General features: G+C 38.9%; 1 protein-coding gene across 3 annotated transcripts in view; it reads right to left on the bottom strand.

Moving 5' to 3' along the window:
- Positions 1-24,571, bottom strand: part of SPIDR (scaffold protein involved in DNA repair) — a 341,673-nt gene that overhangs the window by 117,671 nt on the left and 199,431 nt on the right. The window contains exon 1 of one of the 3 annotated variants that reach the window (XM_054708422.1): positions 13,625-13,638. The exons of the other annotated variants lie outside the window; for them this stretch is intronic. The gene's annotated coding sequence lies outside the window, so the exon portion shown is untranslated. Of the gene's footprint in view, positions 1-13,624; positions 13,639-24,571 lie in introns of those variants that run through there. 3 annotated transcript variants of the gene reach the window in all.

Genomic DNA, 24,571 nt, shown 5'->3' on the forward strand with positions numbered 1-24,571 from the left:
GAGTTCAGCAAGATCATAGCATAACACAAAACTAATTTGTGTTTCTATATCTATCAATGACCATGTGGACACCAAAACTAAAAACCTAAATAATTTATAACTGCAAAAACCCAAAAAACTTTTGATATAAATCTAACACAACATGTACATGACTTGTATTCTGAAGCTAAAAAACATTGAGAAAATAACTCAAAGATTTTAGCAAATGAAGAGAACTAAAATTGTCATTATTTGCACATGATGTAATACTATATATAGTGAATCTAAAAATTCCACCCAAACACTAATAGAACTGATAAATAAATTTGGTAAAGCAGCAGGATACAAAATTAATATGAAGATATCAGTTGCATTTTTATACACCAATAACAAACTATCAGAAAGAGAAATTAAGAAAACAATCCCATTTACAATTGCATAAAAAAAACTAACCTAGGAATAAACTTGATTAGGAAGGTAAAAGACAAGTACTCAGAAAAGTATAAGACATTGAAGAAACTAACTAAAGAGAAACAAATAAGTGGAAGTACCTCAGATAGAAAGAATGAACATAATTACCATTTCCAAAGCATCCAAAGCAATCTATAGATTCAATGCAATCCCTATCAAAATACAAATGGCATTGTTTACAGAAATAAAACAAATAATTATAAAATTTATAAAAAACTACAATAACAGAAAAGCCATAGCAATCTTGAGAAAGACTAATTTGGAGTTATCATTCTATCTAATATCAGACTATACTACAGGCTATAGTAATGAAAACAGTATGATATTGGCATAAAAACAGACCTAGAGATCATTAAATAATAGAGATCAATGGAATAAAATAGAGAGCCCAGAAATAAATTCACACCTGTATGGTCAATTGATATATAACAAAGGAGGCAAGAATATACAATGGGGTTAAGACAGTTTATTTCAATAGACTGAGTTGGGTAAACTGGATAAACGCCAAAAGATGAAATTACGAAAGATGAAATTACATTACCTCTTCCACCATCTACAAGGAAAAACTCAAAATGGATTAAAGACTTAAGTGTAAGACATGAAACCATAGAACTTCTAAAGAAAACATAGACAGTAAACTCTCTGACATTGCTGTTAGTAATATTTTTTCTGATATATCTCCTCAAACAAAGAAACTACCACCACTCCAAAATAAACAAATGTTACTGAATCAAAGTTTTTGCACAGCAAAGAAAACCATCAACAAAATTAAAAAAACAACCTACCAATTAAGATAAGATATTCATCAATAATATATCTGATAAGGGGCTAATATAAAAAAATTATAAAAAATTCATACAATATAACACCAAAAAAACAATCTAATAAAAACATAGGAAGAGAACCTGAATATACACTGCTCCAAAGAGGACATACAGATGGCCAATAGACATATGCAAAAATGCTCAACATCACTATTCATCAGAGAGATGCAAATTAAAACTACAATGAGGTATCACCTCACACCTGTCAGAATGGCTACTATCAATAAATCAACAGACAAGTGTTGACAAGGATGTAGAGAAAAGGGAACCCTTGTGCAATGTTGGTGGAATTGCAGTATGGAGGCCACTATGTGAAACAGTATGGAGGTTCCTCAAAAAGTTAAAAATAGAACTACCTTATGACACAGCAATTCCACTTCTGGGTATTTATCCAAAGAAGTCCAAAATACTAATTTGAAAAGATATATGCACCCATGTACACAGCAGCATTATTTTCAACTAGCGGCCTGGTGCACGAAATTCGTGCATGTGTGTGTGGGGTCCCCTCAGCCCAGCCTGCACCCTCTCCAATCCGGGACCCCTTGGGGGATGTCTGACTGCCAGAGCTGCCCCCTGGTGGTCAGTGCGCTCCCACAGCCTCTATGGTCCCTCCCCCTGACCGGCTGGCCCTGATTGGGACTGGGAGAGATGGCCCCGATTGCTGGCCAGGCCGAGGGACTCCACTCGTGCACAAATTCATGCACCAGGCCTCTAGTATTTAATAACATTGTATTGCGTATCTGAAAGTTGCTAAGAGAGTAGATCTTAAAAGTCCTTATCACAAGAAAAAAAAAGTTGTAACAATGCATGGTTGACAGATGTTAATTAAACTTACTGAGGTGATCATTTTGTAATATATACAAGTAGCAAATCATTATGTTGTACACCTGACACTAATGTTATGTCAATTATACCTCAATAAAAAAATTCAACATAAATAAAATTTGCAATAACACATTTAATAATGTTTATAAAACACTAGAATGATGCAACAAAGATCTTTATTTTCACCTTTAAAAGGAAGGAAAAACATAGTATTTCCCTATACATATACTTCAGGAGCTTACTGCAAACATTACTCTATGTTATAACTTAATGTTTCATTTTACTTCCTAAAGTATGCAAATCACCCGAAGAACAAATTAGACTTGGTTATTCAATTTCTTTTGCACAAAGGTAATAAACATAAAATAAAAGAAATATATACACAATTTTATTTAACATTTCAAATACTAACAAGGAATTAAAAAAAAAAAAAGAATAGCTTAAGTTGAGCAAGGAAATACTTTTCATAAATTTATTTGAGAAATAAATAAATAACAATAATCTTTTAAAAAAAATCTTTATTGTTCAGATTATTACAGATGTTCCTCTTTTTCCCCCCCATAGCTCCCCTCCATCTGGTTCCCACCCCACTCCAGGCCTTCCACCCCCGCTACTGACCTCATCCATAGGTGTAAGCTCTTTGTCCAATCTCTTCCCATACCCCCCACAACCCCTTCCCCCCAAGAATTGTCAGTCTGCTCCCTTTCCATGCTCTTAATTCTATTACATTCACCAGTCTGTTCTGTTCATCAGGTTTTTTATTCACTTGATTTTTAGTTTCACTTGTTGATAGATATGTATTTGTTGTCATTTTGTTGTTCACAATTTTTTATCTTTACCTTTTTTCTTCCTCTTCCTCTGCTTAGAGATTATCCTTCAGCATTTCATATAATACTGGTTTGGTGGTGATGAACTCCTTTAGCTTTTTCTTGTCTGTGAAGCTCTTTATCTGACCTTCAATTCTAAATGATAGATCTTCTGGGTAGAGTAATCTTGGTTGTAAGTTCTTGCTATTCATCACTTTGTATATTTCTTGCCACTCTCTTCTGGCCTGCATAGTTTCTGTTGAGAAATCAGCTGACAGTCGTATGGGTACTCCCTTGCAGGTAATTATTTTTCTCTTGGTGATTTCAAGATTCTCTCTTTGTCTTTTGCCCTTGGCATTTTAATTATGATGTGTCTTGGTGTGGTCCTCTTTGGATTCCTCTTGTTTGGGGTGCTGTGTGTTTCCTGGACTCGTAAGTCTATTTCTTTCACCAGGTGGGGGAAGTTTTCTGTCATTTCTTCAAATAGGTTTTCAATATCTTGCTCTCTCTCTTCTTCTGGCACCCCCAAAATTCGGATGTTGGTACTCTTGAAGTTGTCCCAGAGGCTCCTTACACTATCTTCATATTTTTGGATTCTTTTTTTCTTTTTGCTTTTCCGGTTGGGTGTGTTTTGCTTCTTCGTATTTCAAATCTTTGACTTGATTCTCGGGATCCTCTAGTCTGCTGTTGAATCTCTGTATATTATTCTTTATTTCAGTCAGTGTATGCTTAATTTCTGATTAGTCCTTTTTCATATCCTTGAGACTGTCACTTAATTTCTCAGAGGTTTCTAGAAGATTCTTGAGTAACCTTATAACCATGGTTTTGAACTCGATATCCAGTATTTTGCTTTCATCCATTTCTTTCATTTGTGACTTGTTTCTTTGTCTCCGCATTTTGGCTGCTTCCCTGTGTTTGTTTCTATGTACTGGTTAGCTCGTAAGTCTCCTTGAGTTGATAGAGTGGCCTTGTGTGGTTGGTGACCTATAGAGCCCAGTGGCTCAGCCTCCCCAGTCACCAAGAGGTGGACGCTCTTGGTGCATGCCTTTGTGGGCTGTTTGCACAGTCTTGTTGTAGTTAACCCTTGATTGCTGTTGGTATCACTGGGAGGAATTGACCTCCAGGCCAATTGGCTGTGATGACCAGCTGTGTCTACACTGGAAGATCTGTTGCACAAGAAACACCCTTATGGGGCGAGCTTGCTTCAGTGGGGCTTTGATACTCACTGAGTCTGCCCCTTGAGTGTGTCGCTTATGGATGTGAAGAGTTGTAATTCGGTATGGTCTCACTCTGACCACTGGGTACCCTGGCTCTTGGATCTCTAAAGAGGTGCAAGGTCAGCTACTGTCTGGGGCCGCCCAGAAGGAGCTGCTGGGCCTTGGGCCTTGTTTTGGAAGCTCTGGGGCTCTCTGACCCAGCTGCAGTTTGACAGGTTTTAGGTGGAGAAAAGATAGGCCATTCATATGCAAAAGCTTGGGTGGGGTTGTAAACTGGGTGGGATGGGGTCTCTGGGAATCACCAGGACGGAGCAAACAGCAATGGCTGCCAGTCTGCCCTGCACCAGAGAGGTTCCTGGGTCTCTGCGTCCTGCATCCCCATGCAGGAACAATGATTGCTGCGAGCACCTCTGAGAGAAAGCCGCCCTCGCGTTCCTGTCCTGATGCCAGACAGTCCAGTTTCTCCCCGTATGTGTGTGGGTCCCCCAGAGTCTCACCCGGAACTGGAGTTCAGAGCAAGCGGGAGCTTGTAACTCCCTCCCGATTAAAAGAGCAGCACATCCAGGTGCCTCTGCACCTCTTACCAGTCTCAATGTGCTTTCTTCAGCTCTCTAGTTGTGGAACTTCCACTCAGCCAGCTTTCACGCGGTTCTGGGTGGTAGGTGTTCTGCCTTTTAGTTGTAATTTTGATGTGGTTGTGAGAGGTAGCAAGTACAGGTGTTTACCTATGCCGCCATCTTGGTTCTCCTCCAATAACAATAATCTTATATGTATATATGCCAAAACTTTTCATTTTTAAAAATAGTATTGGCATTTAAGAAAAGCACATGTGCACAATGAATTATAAAAATATATTTAACTAAAACCTTATAAAAGTAAATATTTGAATGTGATTTCCTAAAGGGATTAAACAGTGGTTATACACTGAGTGGCCAGATTATTATGATCTCTGAACGCATAAGTGGCCAGATTATTATGATCTCTGAACGCATAATAATCTGGCCACTCATTGTATATCCTACATAATAAAAGACTAATATGCAAATTGTCCCCTCCACCAGGAGTTCGACCAGCAGGCAGGCTGACCAACCGCCCATGTCCCCTCCCCCTGGCCAGGCTGGCCGGACCCCACCCATGCACGAATTCATGCACCAGGCCTCTAATATATATATATCGAAGTGTCCCTCTCACATTGATGTTTCTCTGTCTTTCCCTCTCTCTTCCACGCTCTCTAAAAATCAATGAAAAAATATCCTCAGGTGAGGATAAAAAAAAAGAAAGAAATATCATATCCTATGAAAGAGACATCTTGAAAATGCCTAAAGAAAGTTGTCATTTTTTCGTGGTGAAGGGACTGGAGTCCGTGCTGATGAAAACACCTTGGTGGCTGCGGCAGCTGGCAGTGGCAGCAACAGCAGGGTGATGGGGATGGTGCCTTCCCCTGATCAGCTGGTCGCCTCCCGTAGAGAGAGGGGAGCAGGCCTAAGCCGTAAGTAGGACATCCCCTGAGGGCTCCTGGATTGTGAGAAGGGGGCAGGCTGGGCTGAGGGACGCCCCCCCCAACCCCAGTGCACGAATTTCATGCACCGGGCCTCTAGTATTGTATAATACCAAATAGAAGGAGAAGAGAACATGTCTAAGACTACAGTCATGCTAGGTGAAATCATACTTTCATGGATGTGATCATTCCAACATACATATGGGGGAGGATAGAAAAAAAGAAAACAAATTTTTCCTGGTTATAAAAGTAATACATGAACATTATATAAAACTTGGAAAAGTTAGAAAAATAAAAATGAGAAAAAATTCATTAAGCAGACTGCAATGAATACTTTGGTATAATTCCTTTATGTCTTTCTATGAATATATGTCACAGTTGTAATCATGCCTCACAGAGAAAATTCAGTATTCTACTTCTCAATGTTATTAGATAAGCATTTCTTTATATTAACATACTTAATATAATAAAATAAATATGTATCCACCATTGTTTATAAGGCTCCATGCTAACACATAGGTACTCTTACATATGGAATGGGCAGGAGACAAGCAGCCACTGGGAGAGGCAATATGAGGAATCCACGGAAGAGAGATGGGGTGAGCGACCTTCAGGAAGGCAGAAAAGGGGCAGGGGTAAGTAAGGCAGGAGCAGAGGCAAGGGAGAGACAAAGATGAATGCTGTAGCCAGGACAGTAAAAGCCAAGGAAATGAAAAGTTAGTTGGTCAGGAACTTACTACTGAGTGAGCAATCTCAGAAGTGCAGCTGAAGATCAACTGCAATGGCTGAAACAGAATGTAAAGTGTGCCTGTGGGAAGAGAGGCCGCTGACTGATTTTTCAGGTCGCTGAGGGGAGAAGAGTTACGAGGTACAGCCTGAGGAGGGCATGGCTCAGAGGGAGATGGTCCGAGGGAAGGCCTCAAGGTAAGTGATAGGAAGCTTTGGGGTTAAAGAGGAAGCTTTGGGATTAAATGTCAGGTACTGAGGAGGCTTTGGGATTAAATGTCAGGATGTTAGAGCAATCTTGCTTGGACTTGCCATTTGGAAATTCTAAAATAAATACAATACTCGAGTTGGGAAACACATATCTGATATACTACCACATAGATATGACCAACACTTCACGGGCCTTAGCAAGTCAGACCTGAATAACACCATTTCAGTCACTGATGGGCCAGATAAGTGAAGCTGGTCCCATAAGATTATAATAGAGCAGAAAAACTCCTATTGCTCAGTGACTCCTCAGAAAGAGCCTCAGGAGGGCCCTGCAGGAGGTATTCATCGTTATCATTGGACTGACAGCTCCATGAGTGTTACTGCCCCTGAGGACCTCCCAGTGGGACAAGAGGTGGAGGTGAGACAGTGATATTGATGATCCTGACCCTGTGTAGGCCCAGGCTAATGTGTATGTTTGTGTATTCATTTTTAACAAAAAAGTTTAAAAAGTAAAAACAAAAACAAAAAAACCCCACCTTATAGAATATGGCTATAAAGATAATACTTTTGTATAGATATACAATGTTATTGTATTTTAAGCTAAGTGTTATTACAAAAGAGTTGAAAAGTTAAAAAATTGTATAAAGTGAAAGTTATATACAATTACAGTAAGCTAAGGTTAATTTATTATTGAAGAAAGGTATTTTTAATAGACTTAGTGTAGCTTAAGTGTGCATGTTTTCAAAGTCTACAGTAGTGAGCAGTCATGTCCTGGCCTTCGCATTCACTCACCACTCACTCACTGACTCACCCAGAGCACCCTCCAGTCCTGCAAGTTTCATTCATGGTAAGTGCTATACAGGCAAACCATTTTAAAATATATTTTATACCATATTTTACTATATGTTTGAATATTAGATACACAAACATAATTGCCATTGTGTTAAAATTGCCTACAGTACTTACTACAGTAACATGCTATACAGGTTTGTAGCCTAGGAGCAATAGGCTACCAGGTGTACCAGTTAATAATGAGGATTTTTTTTCAATAGATGGAGTTACACATATGTTGATATATACGCGATTTGATATGTATGCTATTTTGTTGTATTGACAGCAATCTTCAAAACTTCATAAGTCAAATTTTCTGAAGGTGTTAACATCATAGATATTTTTATGCTTAAAAATGTCGAATTTCATGCCAATAAAAGAGCATTTGCGGGAAATTTTAATTCATTATTTTATTTTGAAGAAAAGTGCTGCTGAAAGTTATTGTATACTTCGGGAAGCTTATGGTGAACATGATCCATCTCAAGATACTTGTGAACGCTGGTTTAAATGCTTTAAAAGTGATGATTTCAATGTGAAAGACAAAGAACGTCCAGGTCAACAGAAAAAGTTTGAAGACCAACAATTACAAGCATTATTGGATGAAGATGCATGTCAAACCCAAAAACAACTTGCAGAAAGTTTAAACGTTGCTCAGCAACATTTACAAGCAAGGGGAAAGATTTCAAAGGAAGGTAAATGGGTGCCACATCTACTGAACGAAAGACAAATGGAAAAGTCATCAGTAAAATGTTGCTTCAATGGCACGAAAGTCTTTTTTGCATCGAATTGTGACTGGTGATGAAAAGTGGATTTATTTTGAGAATCCCAAATGCACAAAATCATGGGTTGGTCCAGGTCAACTATCAACATCGACGGCAAGGCCAAATCGCTTCGGAAAGAAGACAATGCTCTGCGTTTGGTGGGATCAGGAAGGTGTGGTGTAGTATGAGTTTCTAAAACCAGGTGAAACCATTAATACTGATTGCTACCGACAACAAATAATCAATTTGAACCACACTTTGATCGTAAAATGATCAGTATGGGCCAGAAGACATGGCAAAGTAATTTTGCTTCATGATGATGCACCATCACACATTTCAAAACCAGTTAAAGACACATTAAAAGATCTTGCCTGGGAAGTATTAACCCACCTGCCATATTCACCAGACCTTGCTCCTTCAGATTACCACTTGTTCTGATCGATGGCCCACGCACTTTCTGAGCAGCACTTCAAAACATACGAAGAAGTGGAAAATGGGGTCTCTAAATGGTTTGCCTCAAAACAAGAAAAGTTCTATTGGGACGGTATCCACAAATTACCTGAAAGACGGGGGAAATATGTAGCTAGCGATGGACATTACTTTGAATAAAGCACTTTTGATGTTTCTCTTGAAGTTATCGTGTTTTCTTTGATTACAAAATCCGCATTATTAACCGTTACACCTGGTATACCATATAGCTTAGGTATGTACTATTTAGGTTTGTATAAGGGCACTTTATGATGTTCACAAAGTGACAAAATCACCTAACAATGCATTTCTCAGAACGTATCCCTGTCCTTAAGTGACCATGACTGTAGTGTACCCTGGGGACATACCTCGAGTTTGATTTGAATGTGTGTATTACTCAAGCCATCATTAAACCCTAGCAAAGATTTAATAAAGCACCTGCTAGAGGCCTGGCATCCTGCTAGATGCCCTGTATGCTTTACCTCAGTGCTCCATTATGCCCATATTACAAAGTCGGTGCTGTCAGTTCATAAGTTTAAAGTTAAGGGAATTAAAGTGGAGACAGAGTTACTTACCAAGGTTATGAAGCCAGGAATAGAAAGGCTGGGTTTGATCTAACTCTGCCTTAAATGATCGAATATATTACTTAGAAAGGACACCTCTAGGCACAAAAAATTGGACTCAGTTTTACTTTACAGCAATGAGTATAGAGGGACTTTTAAGTGAAATGCTAATTATTTCTTTGGAGAAAAACACATGCAGATACTAACTCTTAAAGTGGTAAAAAGTGGGAGTCGCTGTGGATTTAAGAACAGATTGATTACTCCGAGATACATAAAGGGGAGGACAGGAGTGCAGCAAAGAAAAAAGAAGTTTTCTCTGACTATGAAAGTCATAAGTGGCCATTACAGATAATTAGTGAAAATCAGAAAAGTAGAAAAAAGAAACAAATATCAGAAGTACACAGACAGCCATAATGAACATGGTGTAATTCTGGTGCAATATGTAAAAGCAATTCCATTGGGTTTCTTGGACTTTAGTCCCTGAGCAAACCCAGGAAATTTTTGGCAAACTGCCTATATAGCTTGAACTACTTGGCTAAAACGGAGGCTTTTCAGGAAATTGGGAATCCTAAGGGAGCTGCTAGATGTAAGAGGCAGCAGCAAGTTGGAAAGAAAAAGAATGAGCTTGGCTGCCTGGCACCTGAAGACACAAGAGTGGAACTGGATGCAGCAAACTTGAGGACTTCCAGACAAAGTGCTGGGACCTAAGAATCTTCGCCTCCTTGCACCCAAACTGCTTTTATTTTTCTTTTGTTCCACAGAGCTAACTGCTTAAAGGAATACTCCCCGATAAACTAGTGACAAACTGCAGAAATAAACAAGAGCAAACATTCCCCAAAGACTCAATCAAACCACGTCAGCAGCGACCACAAAAGATAATAAAATCTATAGAGAAGGGTCAGATACTGCACAAGACACCAGTGCATATTTCACTTGCTTGTTAGAAGGTTAACATGGAATTCAAACTGGGATTCTAAAGACAAGAATCCTCCACAAATACTGAGTGTAACCTTCATTTGCCCATTATCTACTGGTATCTTACTGGTATCAAGACATTGCAGGACACTTGCACTTTGGGGAAAAATATATTGTGTTTAATTGCAGATATGTAGGCCCATGACACACTGTATACATTTGCATGATATAAACATTTGTATTAACGTTATGGAAAAGTGCTCTATCTGTTCTTCAGAATATTAGAATTGCATGCACAAAAGCACTTTTCTGCAACAGAACCAATTTTCTTAAACCAATTACATAACTCAAAAGTTTGTTACATATCTGAAAAGATCTTAGGCATCCTTAGTAATACACCAGAGGTTCATCAAATTCAAATTGAGATTATTCTATATAAAATGTTGGCCAAAAACATAAATTAACCCTTTGCACTCGCTTGCTTTTTTCTCGATTCCTTTATTCTACTCAGGATTTAATTTTTTAAATACCCCAGATTTTACAAAGTGCGGCAGTAGAATAAAAAACTGGAGTTTCTTTTCATACAAACTTATTTATTTGGATTTTTTTATATTTCAAATTATTGATACATTCAAAGAGTAATTTTAATCTTGACATCCGAGTGTAAAAGGTTAAGAATTTATACCATAGCAATATAGTGTGGCATTCAGGTTATACAGAAAGAGTAAGCCAACTCTAGTTTCTGTCCATTGGTTATTTACACTTTAGCACAGTGACAATGAGGTAGCGTAATATGTTTTGAAAAATGAGAAATGTATACATCAAAGAGTATATAACCAGTTTTCCACTTGCCTCCAATTTAGGAAACAATCAAACACCTGTACAGAGTAGCATGAAAGAACTTATCCTTCACTGTCTGCCACATATAATCTTCCTGTGACTACCTTTTGTTGCCAAGTTCAGAGTAGTGGCTGGTTTGGATAGGTATCTTCTCTAAGAAGATAATAAAGACTTAGGTTTTGGTGTTCAGGAATGTTTTTCCAATTTCATTGAGATATCCTCTACCCAAAATACCTAGAGTTCTCTCCTTTATCCTCATCCCTCTGATCTTCCCCACTCCAGGGGGACATACATATGTCCATAGCATCTGGACTTGTATTGAATGTGGTGAAGGGAAGCTGAAGTTCCATTATTAGTAAACTGCTAGAATCCATTAGTGTAGAACAGACTTTTGGAAGCCAGCCTGATTGGAGCAATGATTTCTATCACTGTTCTTAGGGAAAATGCAATCTAAGTCTAAGAAAGGAACTTTTGGGGAAGAACCCATTCATGGTTTAGGAGTGTGTACTTTAGGGCGAGAAAGTAAGAAGTATCGAGAGCAGGTTTTCGTAGATGAACTGCTGCTCTCCTATAATGCCGGCATTATTGGAATAATGCTCATATATGATTCAACCTTGTCTCTGCTGAATTGGCTCAAGTAGTGACAAGCAGCTTGGACCCATTGGTTGCCTGGTTTCAAAATTTCTATAGCAACAGGTTAAAGGCAGCAAGAAAAAAGCAAACTGTTACCTACAAAGGAGCTCCCATAAGGCTGTCATTGGATTTCTCATCAGAAACTCTATAGGCCAGAAAGGAATGGCATGAAGTACTCAAAATAATGAAAAGCAAGGATCTGAAACCAAGTTTATCATATCCAGCAACACTATCATTCAAGATAGACCGTGAAATAAAGAACTTCCCAGACAAAAAAAAAAAGGCTAAAGGAATACATCACCACCAAGCCAGCATTATAAGAAATGCTAAAGGGACTACTATAATGAGAAGAAGAAAGAGAGAGAAACCTAGGCATACAGGATTAAAATGGCAATAAATAAGTACTTATCAATAATAGCCTTAAATGTAAATGAATTAAATGCTCCAATCAAGACATAGGGTAGCTGATTGGACACAAAAAGATGACCCAACTATATGCTGTCTACAAGAGAGGCACTTCAGAACAAGACTCACACAGGATGAGAGTGAAGGGATGGAAAAAAATTTTCCATGCAAAGGGAAAAGAAAAAAAAACTGGGGTAACAATACTCATATCTGAAAAACTAGGCATCAAAATGAAGGCCATCAAAAGAGACAACAAAGGTCATTACATAATACTAAAGGGACCAATCCAACAAGAGGATATAACCCTGGTAAACATTTATGTACCCAATATAGGAACACCTAAATATTTTAAAAAAGTCTAGAGGAGTTTAAGGAAAAGATGAACAACAATACAGTCATAGTAGGAAACTTTAACACCCCATTGACATAACTAGATGTATCTTCCAGACAAAAATCAACAAGGAAATAGTGATTCTAAAGGACACACTGGATTAGATAGATTTAATTAACATTTATAGAATATTTCACACCAAGGCTGTAGGATATACATTCTTCTCACGTGAAGATGGACCATTCACAAAGATAAAACACATATTAGGACACAAAACAAGTCTCTACAAGTTCAAGAATCATATCAAGCATCTTCTCGGATCACAATGGAATGAAATTAGAAATCAACTACAGTAAAAACACCCCCAAACATTCAAACACATGGAGGCTAAAGCATGTTATTAAACAACGAAGGGGTTACCAATGAGATTAAGAAAGAAATAAAAAACTTTCTAGAAACAAATGAAAATGGACACACAACAACAGAAAGTCTCTGGGACATAGCAAAAGCAGTCCTGAGAGGGAAGTTCACAGCACTACCAGCCTACTTCAAAACACAAGAAAAATTAATGATAAACTATTTAAATGTACAATTTAAAGAATTAGAAAGCAAACAATAGGAAGAGCCCAGAGTAAGTTTTTTTGAAAGGAAATAATAAAGATTAAAGCAGAAATAAATGACATAGAGACTAAAAACACAATACAAAAAATCAAGGAAACCAAGAGCTGGTTCTTTGAAAGGATAAACAAGATTGATGAACCATTAGCCAGACTAATCAAGAAACAAAGAGAGAGGATTCAAATAAATAAAAACAGAAATGAAAGTGGAGAAGTAACCACTGACACCGCAGAAATACAAAGGATTGTAAGAAAATACTATGCACAAAGTCACTGATCATCCGAAAGATGCAAATTAAAACGACAATGAGTTATCACCACAAACCTGTCAGAATGGCTAACATTAACAAATAAACAAATGACGAGTGCTGGCGAGGATGTGGAGAAAAGGGAGCCCTAGTACACTGCTGGTGGAATGTAGACTGATTCCAGCACTCCATGGAAAACAGTATGGAGTATCCTTGAAAAATTAAAAGTGGACCTATTATTTGACCCAGTGACCCCACTTCTAGGAATATATCCTAAGAAATCCAAAACACCAATCAGAAAGAATGTATGCACCCCTATGTTCATAGCAGCACAATTTGCAATAGCTAAGATATGGAAACAGCCTAAGTGTCTACCAGTAGATGAATGAATAAAAAAGCTGTGGTACATTTATACCACGGAATACTATGCAGCAGTAAAACAGAAGAATCTCTTACCCTTTGAGACAGCATGGAGGGACCTGGAGAGTATCATGCTAAGTGAAATAAGTCAGAAAAAGACAAGTATCACATTATCTCACTTGTATGTGGAATCTAATTAACAAAGTAAACTGATGAACGAGTGGATCCAGAGACATGGAAGCATGGAACTGAGTGCGGAATCTTGGAGGGAAGGCAGGGGAGGGTGGGTGGGTGGGTGAGAGGTGACCAACCAAAGACCTTGTATGCATATAGGCATAACCCATGGACACAGACAATAGGGCCTGGGGTGGGATGGGGCTGGAGGGTGTCAATGGGAAAAACAGTAGGACATATATACTGTATAATGCTTTCAACAATAAAAACTTCTTAAAAAGTAAAAAGTAGCAAGGTTGGGGACATGCAGACAATCTAATTTAAAGTTATTAAGCTTTATTCCTACCACTATATTACCTGCGACAACTTTTAGTCCTAAACATTCACCTGTAAGTTTAAATTATAACATGTAGTTTGGGCATCACTTGTTTATGACAAACCACAGGTCTTCCTTCTTCAAGGACTATAAAGGCTAGAATATGTTAGTATAATACACAAGTTCCAGAAAAGAAAAAGCAGGATTTTTTCAGCCTGGGTATCTAGGTCCCAGATGACATTTCAGGCTTGGGAGCTGCTCCTCCTCCTGCAGTCAGAGCACAAGATCATAGCCACCATCTCCCCAGAAGAATGAAGCCAAGGGAGTGGGCAGAGCAGGTGGAGGCAGGCTGGGAATCAGTGTGCGACAATCACCAGGCAAGCTAAACCAGTGACTCAGAAAGCACACACCCATCTGAGCTCATCCTGCCTCCAGATCACATGGCTCTATGTTTGAGGTCACTAGGCTACAGATTCGTTTCCATTAGTTGTCTTCTCTTTGGCACAACAGAGACAGAAGATTCTTCCTGGCTGACAACAGGCAATGTAATAGGAGTGAATATGGGTCTCCAGGGAGCTTTAGGAATTGGGCGCTAGTGTAGGGTCACATAAAAACTCCTAAAGCTTGAGCCATCTCTACTTAGAATATTGATTCTGTTATTTTATTCAGCTCTCATGACAAACCCTGTCAGGTAGATAGGATACTGCTAACATTCTTAATAGATGAGAACTGTCCATGATTGTTTTGGTGTGACACTGTCATGTTCTTGCCACGCCACTGGGATTTTTACCAGATGCAGTAAAAACTGAGATACAAAGTGCCTTAATACCCAATTCCTCAAGACTGTTTCACTCACTGCACTGAGGGGAGAAAGGCTATATACCAGCGATTTTCAACAGGCGTGCCACAGAATTTTTAAATATACAATACCTGGTCCCCTTTATCCTTTACTACGTTCCCCCACCCCTTTTCCTCTGGTAACCAGCATACTGCTCTATTTGTCTATGAGTTGTTTATTTGTCTTATTTGTTCATTTGTGAAGTCATATGGTTCTTGACTTTTTCTCAAGATTGCACCCCCCCCCCCCAACTGTTTGTTAGGGACTGTGACCTCTTTTCCATTTGATTGTCAAATAAAAAAATGAAAACAGCCAACACAACAATTGCTACCTGGTGTGAATGAGTCAAAACTATACTTTTTTTTTTTGGTCAGATTAGCAAAAAATACAATATTTTTTTGGTGTACCACAGAATTTCAGTAATTAGTTTACATGTGCCATGAGATGAAAAAGGTTGAAAATCACTGCTATATACAGAAAACCAGTCTCCCTTCTTGGGGGAAGCCACATCATATAAGAATAAACATGCCTTGACGACCAATCCCAAACATTATCACCTCCATTAAATGCAATGTCTGCAGGAAGAACTTGCAACAATATAAAAATAAAAAATAAAATACAAATTCTTATCAGGTTACTAAATTGTTGATGGACCAAATGAAAAGTTATTAGACCACATCAATATAGGCAAATGTCTGTCTCCCCAGTTCCTTCCATAGAATGCACCTATTGCCTCAATGAGATTTTAGTGATGTGAGGGGCTGGAATTACATCTATTTTTTGTTGTTGTTGTCAAATGATCTTTAACTGAAACATTAATGGAAACACTCCTTTGTAGTTCTTAACTAACAGGGCATTCCACTGCACCACTGCTGATGTCACGAGGGTGGCGGCCATCAACACTGCAGCCCACAGACATGGCAGCCCAGAGTTCTCTAGCTAACAATCTCCTCACAAGTGGCATTTCCACTGTGCTTGAGTTTTTCTCTTCTCTCTGTCTTTGAAGGCTTTGATGATCAGGGCCGAGGCAGAGGGCACTACCTCAACCTGGGTCTGTCTGGTCTGAATGGTCAGTTTCACTGTAATCCTCAGGCCCTTCCACGCACCCGTTGCTTTGCCGATGTCATCACCGACCTTTCTTGGAGACAGGCCCCGGGGGCTGGGCAGATGTGGCACAGACTTCGCCATCAGTGCACCTCAGGTATATGACTTTGATCTCACTGGGGTCGAACTTCAGCATCCTGGTACAGGCTACTGGTGTCAGATGAACCAGATTCCAGACAACGGAAGAAAGTTGCACCTAAGCCTCCGAAAGCCGAAAAAGCCATCTTCTATTTTTATTTACCTTGTATGGTATGCACCAAATTAAGAATTTGGTTGGCACCAATACATAACGTGGTGGAATAAATTTTTTCTCAGTTTCCTTCATAAAGTTTTTCTTATTCTGGAATGGTTATTATATATAATAGAATGCAATTGCTAGATCAATGTCTAACATATTTTCTAATTTCTTTTCTGAGAGTAAATATACAACTTCTGAAACCTGTGCTTCAGAATAATAAAAAAAAAAAGGTTCTGCATGCAGAGAAAGAGAATGGAATTAATCAAAGCAAAGTAGAGATAAAGATATAATAAAAATGGGACTGATTATACAACTTCTTTCCTTAATAAGTACTCTAGATTATATCAGGATCATCTAAGATAGAAGGGGAAAAAAGTTTATCTACTGCTTTTTAGACCAAGAGGAGGAAGATAGGAGCCTGATATTTCGGAATGATCAAAATTATGGGACATGTGCATTTGAAATTTAACCTAGATAATGTACATTTCTTTTCTTTTCTTTGTCTTCACACGAGGATGTTTTCTATTGGTTTGAGAGAGAGAGAGGAAGAGATGTGAGAGAGAAACATAGACCAGTTGCCCCTCCCCCATCCGGAACTCATCCCAACTGGGGATAGAACCCAAAACCCAGATATGTGCCCCGACCAGAAATCAAACCCACAACCCCGTGGTGTACAGAAGGGCGCTCCAACCAACTAGGCAACCCAGCCTGGGCCTGGGTAATGTATATTTATTTAAACACAAAGGATTAGGGTATTTAAAGCTACAGGATAGATTCTTTCCAGTTGTTTCTTAAGATAATTTTAATCAGTCCTTTCATCATTTTTACTACAACTGATACTGTAAAAGATCAACTATTTATATTACTCTATTTTCTTACCCTCTTTATGTTAATGTGCTTAGCAGATCTAATCAGTATATATTTAATTATCAGTTTTACTTAATCTGTATATTTCATGTGCCACGAATCTATACTTTATCATATTAATTATTCTGTTTTAAGGCAAAAACTACTCTTGTCTTTTGATGAATAGAAAAATCTCCAGACATTTGGAAATTAAATTTTTTTCTTCTAAAAAAATCTATGAGAAAAAAAGAGGATGTCTCAAGGGAAATTGGAAAATGTGCTCTACTGAATGAAAATGAATATACTACACACCAAAATTGGTGGGATATATCTAAAGCAGTGCTGAGAGGGGATTTTATAGCAGTAAATGAATGCATGCGAAGTTTCAAGCCAATAATCTAAACTTCTTCTTCAAAACCTACAAAAGAACAAAATAAACACACAAAAAGCAGAGGAAAGGAAATAAAGACAATAACAAAAATCAATGAAGTTATAAATTTAGCTTTTTAAAAAAAGATTCCACATATAAGTGAGATCGTATGATATTTGATTTTCTCTGAGTTATAAAATATTCTCATATACTTATCACATTGCCTTTGAGGTCCATCCATACTATTGCAAATTGCAAATGTCAGAATTTCATTCTTTTTAATGGCTCAATAGTATTCATATATTCAATACATAGATGTACACACACACACACACACACACACACACACACACACCCTCTTCTTTATCCATTCATCCATCAGTGGGCACTTAGATTGTTTCCCACGTACTGGCTATTGTAAAAAAAATGCTTCTAATAAACATGGGGGGTGTAGATATCTTTTCAAATTAATATTTTTTGTTTTCTTCAGATAAATATCCAGAAGTGGGATTTCTGGATTACATGGCAGTTCTATTTTTAATTGTTTGAGGAATCTCCATATTATTTTCCATAGAGGCTCTACCAATTTACATTCCACCAACAATGCCATCTCCTTATTTTTAATTGTATTTATGTTTAAAGTGGGTTTCTTACAGATAACATAGTTGGATTTTAATTGGTGAATTTAGATCACCATTTCAAGCGATTACTGATGTAATAGGATTAATATCTACCATGTTAGTTACTGTTTTCTATTTGTTGCTCTTGTTCTTTATTTCTATTATTGTCTTACAATCTTTGTGCCTTCTGAGGTTTTAGTTGGGTATTTTAGTTTTCTCTGCTCTTAGCATATCAATTATACCTCCCTTGAAAACTTTTTTTTAGTGGTTGCTCTTGAATTTGCAATATATATTTCCAACTAACTTAATCTAGTTTATAATAACACTATCATTCATGGACAGTACACATACTTTATAACAAAGTATTCTCATTTCATCCCTGCAGTCATTTATAACATTGCTGTCATTCATTTCACTCATATATAAGCTAAAATTGGGACATACATTGTTGCTAATATTATTTTGAACAAACTGTTATCTGCTAGATCAATTAAGAATGGATATATTTTCTTTAACCTTAATTTATTCCTTCTCTAATGTTCTTCCTTTCTTTGTGTAGATCCTAGTTTCTGACCTGTTTTATTTTCCATCTTTCTGAAGAATTTAACATTTTTTTACAAGGCAGTTCTACTGTCAAAAAATTCCTTAAGATTTTGTTTGTCTGAGCTAGTGTTTATTTCTCTTGTATTTTTAAAGGATACTTTTGCTAGATTAGGATTCAAGACTGGTGAGTTTTTTCTTTCAATACTTTAAATATTTCACTACACCCTCTTCCTGCTTGTATTTTTTCAAGTCTGAAGCATTTCTTATCCTTGTTTCTCCCCTCCTCTGGTTTCTCCCAAGATGTTTTCCTTTTATTCTTTTAAATTAACTTTACTGGGATGACATTGGTTAATAAAATTATATAGGTCTCAAGTGTAGATTTCTATAATACATTATCTATATACTAGAGGCCCCATGCACGAAATTCATGCACGGGTAGGCAATCAGGGCCGATCTGTGGGGCTACTGGCAAGGCAATTGGGGGGACCCTGCTGGCACCCACCTTGGTTGGCCTGGCGCCGCCCGCTTGCCAGCCCCATCCCGCTGATGCTGCCTCCCTCTGCGGGGCAACAGGCAGGGTGATCAGGGGGCCACCGCGGGCACCGGCCTTGGCTGGCCTGGGGCCTGCGGGCTAGGGGCAGCTCCTGTGTTGAGCGTCTGCACCCTAGCTGTCAGTGCGTGTCATAGCAACCAGTTGTTCCACCGGTTGTTCCGCCATTCGATTTGCATATTAGGCTTTTATTATAAAGGGCTAGAGGCCCGGTGCATGAAATCCATGCACGGGGGGTGGGGGAGGTGTATGTATCCCTCAGCCTAGCCTGCACCCTCTCCAATATGGGATCCCTCTCACAATCCAGGACTGCTGGCTCCCAACCGCTCGCCTGCCTGCCTGCCTGCCTGCCTGATTGCCCCTAACCGCTTCTGCCTGCTAGCCTGATCACCCCCTAACCACTCCCCTGCCAGCTTGATCGACGCCTAACTGCTCCCCTTTCAGCCCAATTGCCCCTAACTGCCCTCCCCTGCCAGCCTGGTCGCCCCTAATTGCCTTCCCCTTCAGGCCTGGTCCCTCTCAACTGCCATCCCCTGCAAGCCTGGTACCCCCAACTGCCTTCCTCTACCAGCCCGGTCATCCCTAACTGCCCTCCCCTGCAGGCCTGATCGCCCCCAACTGCCCTCCCTTGCAGGCCCAATCCATCCCAACTGCCCTCCCCTGCTGCCTGATCACCCACAACTGCCCTCCCCTGCTAGCCTTCTTGTATCCACATGGGAGCAGCCATCTTGTGTGTTGGAGTGATGGTCAATTTGCATATTACCCTTTCATTAGATAGGATTGCATTGTGTGTTTACCACCCAAAGTCAGATCCTGTCACCATATATTTGACCCCCTTTATCCTTTACTACTTTCCCCCACCCCTTTTCCTCTGGTAACAAGCATACTGCTCTATTTGTCTATGAGTTGTTTATTTGTCTTATTTGTTCATTTGTTGCTTTCAGTTTTAGATCCCACATAAGTGAAATCATATGGTTCTTGACTTCTTCTGTCTTACTTAGCTTACTTAGCATGATATTCTCAAGATACATCCATGTTGTCACAAATGGCAGTGTTTTTTCTTACAGGCTGAGTAGTATTCCATTATACGTATATATGTACCATATATCCAATCATCTATTGAAGGACAGTTTGGTTATTTCCATGTCTTGGCCACTGAATACTGCTGTAATGAACAAAGGGGTACATCTATCTTTACAGATAAATGTTTTCAAATTTTACAGAATTTGGGTAGATACTCAGAAGAATGGCTGCTGGGTCATATGGTAACTCTATTAATTTTTTAAAGAACCTCCATACTGTTTTCCATGGTGACTATATCAGTTTACATTCTCAGCAGCAGTGAATGAAGTCTCCTTTTTTCCCACAACTTCTCCAACATTTATTACTTATTTTGTTACTGATAGTTATTTTAACAGGTGTGAGGTGGTATCTCATTGCAGTTTTGATTTGCATTTCCATAATAGCTAGTAAAGTTGAGCATCTTTTCATACATTTGTTAGCCATTGTATGTCTTGAGAGAAGTCTATTCAGCTCCTCGGCCCATTTTTTAATTGAATTGTTTGTTTTCTTGGTGTTGAGTTGTATGAGTTCTTTATATATTTTTGGATATTAACCCTTTATTGGAGCTGTTGTTTGTAAATATCTTCTCCCATTCAGTTGGTTGTCTTTTTGTTTTGTTGATTCTTTTGCTGTGTGGAAGCATTTTAGTTTGATATAGTCCTATTCATTTATTTTGCTTTTACTTCCCTTGCCTTTAAGGTCAAATTCATAAAATCTTCTATAAAATCAAGGGTTCATAAGTTTAAGCACCTATGTTTTCTTCTATGTAATTTACTGTTTTAGGTCTTATATTTAGGTCTTTGATCCATTCTGAGTTAATTTTTGTGTATGGTGGCAAATAGTTTAGTTTCATTCTTTTGCAGGTGGATTTCCAATTTTCTCAGCACATTTAGTGAAGAAGCTTTCTTTTCTCCACTGTATGCTTTGGCTTCTTTGTTGAAGATTATTTGCCCATGTACATGTGGATTTATTCCCAGGCTCTCAATTCTGTTCCATTGGTCTCTGTGTCTGCTTTTTGAAAACACCATGTTGTTTTGATTATTATCACTTTGTAGTATAGTTTGAAGTTAGGGAGTGTGATACCTCTAGCTTCCTTCCTTTTTCTCAGGATTGCTTTGGCTATTTGAGGTGTTTTATGGCTCCAAAACAATCTGATAATTATTTCTTTTAAATTTGCCATTGGGATTTTGATGGATTTTGCATTAAATCTGTATATTGCTTTGAATAACATGGTCATTTTAACTATGATGATTAATCCAATCCATGAACACAAAATATCACTAGTACTTCCTTTTTCTTTATGTCTTCTTTAATCTCTTTTAATAATCTTATAGTTTTCAGAATATAGCTCCTTCACATCCTTTAAGTTTATTCCTAGGTATTTCATTCTTTTTAAAAATATATATATTTTATTGATTTTTTACAGAGAGGAAAGGAGATAGTCAGAAACGTCGATGAGAGAGAAACATCGATCAGCTGCCTCCTGCACACCTCCTACTGGGGATGTGCCCGCAACCCAGGTACATGCCCTTGACCGGAATCGAACCTGGGACCCTTCAGTCCGCAGGCTGACGCTCTACCCACGGAGCCAAACTGGTTAGGGCTAGGTATTTCATTCTTTTTGTTGCAACTGTGAAAGTAATTTTTTCCTAAAATTTCATTGTCAGTATATATAGCAGAAGATACCTCAGCATACTAAAGGCCATATATGACAAACCCTCAGCTAATATCATACTCAGTGGTGAAAACCTGAAAGCTTTTTCTCTAAGATCAGAAAGAAGACAAGGATGTCTACTCTTACCACTGTTATTCAACACAGTTCTGGAAGTCCCAGTCAGAGTAATCAGGTAAGAGCAATAAATAATGACATCCAACTTGGGAATAAAGAAGCAGAATCATCACTTTTTGCAGATAACATCATTTTTTTATATAGAAAACCCTGAAGACTCCACAAAAAACCCCCAAACAACTATTAGAAATAATAAACAAATAAAGCTGTAGGACATAGATGCTTTTCTTTATCTTTGATTTTCTGCATTTGAATAAGAAATGCCTCGGTACAGATTTTGTTTTATTAATTTTGCTTGATGCTCTCTGAGTTTCCTAACCTGTAGTTTATTGCCTATCACTAATTTTGGAAAATTCTCAGTCATTATATTGCTTTAAATATTTCTTTCTTTCCTTTCTTTTTTCTCTGGTATTCCTATTATGTTTATGTTACACCATTTGTAATTGTCCCACAGTTCTTAGATATTATGTTCCCTCTTTTCCTCTTTGGAAGTTTGTATTGACATTTTTGCAAGCTCACTAATTCTTTACTTGGCCATGTCCACTCTCTTGATGAGCCCATCTGTTTTGCATGTTCTCCATTTTTTCCTTTAGCGTCCCTAGCATTTTAATCATAGTTGTCTTAAATTCCTAGTCTGATTAATTCCAACATTTCTGCAATAACTAAGTCTGGTTCTAATGCTGCACTGTTTTTCTTCAAACTATAACTTTTGGCTTTTACAATGCCTTGTAATTTTTTTGTCATGAGCCAGCTGTGATGCACTGGGTCAAAGGAACTAAGGTATATAGTCTTTGAGCATGAGGTGCTATGTTTATCAGTCCAGGAGTTCCTCTGTCTTTACTGTCTGCTGTAACTGTAGTTGTCAGAGCAAAAATTTTCTCTGGCGTTTGTGTTTTTGTCTCTCCTGTCTTCTTTGCACTTCCCTAGAGACACCTTCTTAGATAAAGTCCGAGACACGTGGCTCTCTCAGCTGTATTCCTCTGCTGCTATTCAGGCGCCCTGTGGATGTGGTGGTCAGGCTGTGGTGAGAGGGGACGTGTTCTTCAGCCCTACGATTAGCTTTCAGGCTTTTGCCTCGGGACTGCAACCTTCTCAACTGCTTCTCTGCCTGTCCCTCCTTCCTGAGACAGGAAGACGAGAGCCATGCGGGTATCCCCTTCCCCTCAGGTCAGCCAGGCCCTGATAAAACCTCAAGTGAGGGTCTGGTTAGTTTTTCTTGAGAGTAGGCCTTGTTAAGAACAGAATGCTGTGGCATATTTCAAAATGGCTACGTTCCCTTCCCCCAGTTAGAATCATGAGGACATTTTTCTCCAATCTTCACCATGAGAACCTGGCAGGGCTCCTGGAAGTAAAGCGCACAGAAGTATGGCTCCTCCTACCTCCCATGACTGGGGCCCCTTGTAGTTTTTAACTCCCCGGCTTGTCCACTCTCAGCTCCGGCAATGGGAGGTTTCCCACCCTGGTACCGGTGCCAGTGGATGTTCTTGCTCCTCAGCTTCTGCTCTGGGAAGCTGTGATTCTCTGCATCCTCTTGTCTGTCTCTCCAATTTTGGGGGCAGAAGTGTGGTGATCTCAAAATTCGGTTGATCGAAAAGATTTGCTGATTTTGTTTGTTCTGCTTTTTTTCTTGATTTTCACAAGTTCCTTATAAAGTCAGTCCAGAAACTGGAAGTCAGAACTTGTGACTGCTTCATTCTGGCCCCTTTATGCACTGCCATGTTATCATTCCTGGATGTTCAGTTGCAACCATCCCTGCTGCACTCTATGGTTAGCCTTGGGAATCTTGTCAACCATTTCTTCATTTCTGCACATTTGATTCCTTGGAATATTAGGCAGCTGAATGTATCATCTCCTTAAAACATGCAAGCAGGTACCTCATTTTATTTTGTTCATGTTCTGTTGCTATATGACCATTTGCTGGTTTTTAAGGTTTGTATCTAAAGGAAGTCTATAATTTCCCCATAATCTGTGTCTTAAATGTTAATATTTTTATTTTAGCACCTAGCAAAGTAGTAGTAAGGTAGCAGACTCGTTATTCATCTATAATAATCTATAATAATAAAAGCATAATATGCTAATTAGACCGGACGACCTTCAGGATGGAGCCAGAGCTGCAAGGGAAGCCCGGGGCCCGGGTGCCAGAGGGAAGCCGGTGCCGGCAGCTGGGGGGAAGGAAGGAAGGCCTACTCTTGCACAGATTTCGTGCATCGGGCCTCTAGTTGTGAAAATAAACTCAAATTTATTGATCTTTATTCAATTAAACATTCAAATTTCTTCCACTTACATAAAACTAAGTCTTAAGTAAAGGTAACTTGGCTCTAATCCAATGGGCCAGATTAGAATATATATATATATATAAAATAGAGAAGTATGCTAATTAACAGGGATGCTGTAACGGGTCGACCGGACAGGAGGAGGTTGCGCACGCAGCGTCGGGGGTGGGGCGGCAGTGGCCTCTACGGCAACTCGAGGGTGGGCGGTGCCGTGCGATTTCGAATCGTGCGCTGGGCTCCTAGTTAAATAATAAAATCGGGGTGACAAGAGATACACAACCTGCAATGCCACCAGGGCAAGATGGAGCCACGAGCCTCAG

Source organism: Eptesicus fuscus, chromosome 19 (genome assembly GCF_027574615.1).
Source record: "Eptesicus fuscus isolate TK198812 chromosome 19, DD_ASM_mEF_20220401, whole genome shotgun sequence".
Classification (NCBI taxonomy): domain Eukaryota; kingdom Metazoa; phylum Chordata; class Mammalia; order Chiroptera; family Vespertilionidae; genus Eptesicus; species Eptesicus fuscus.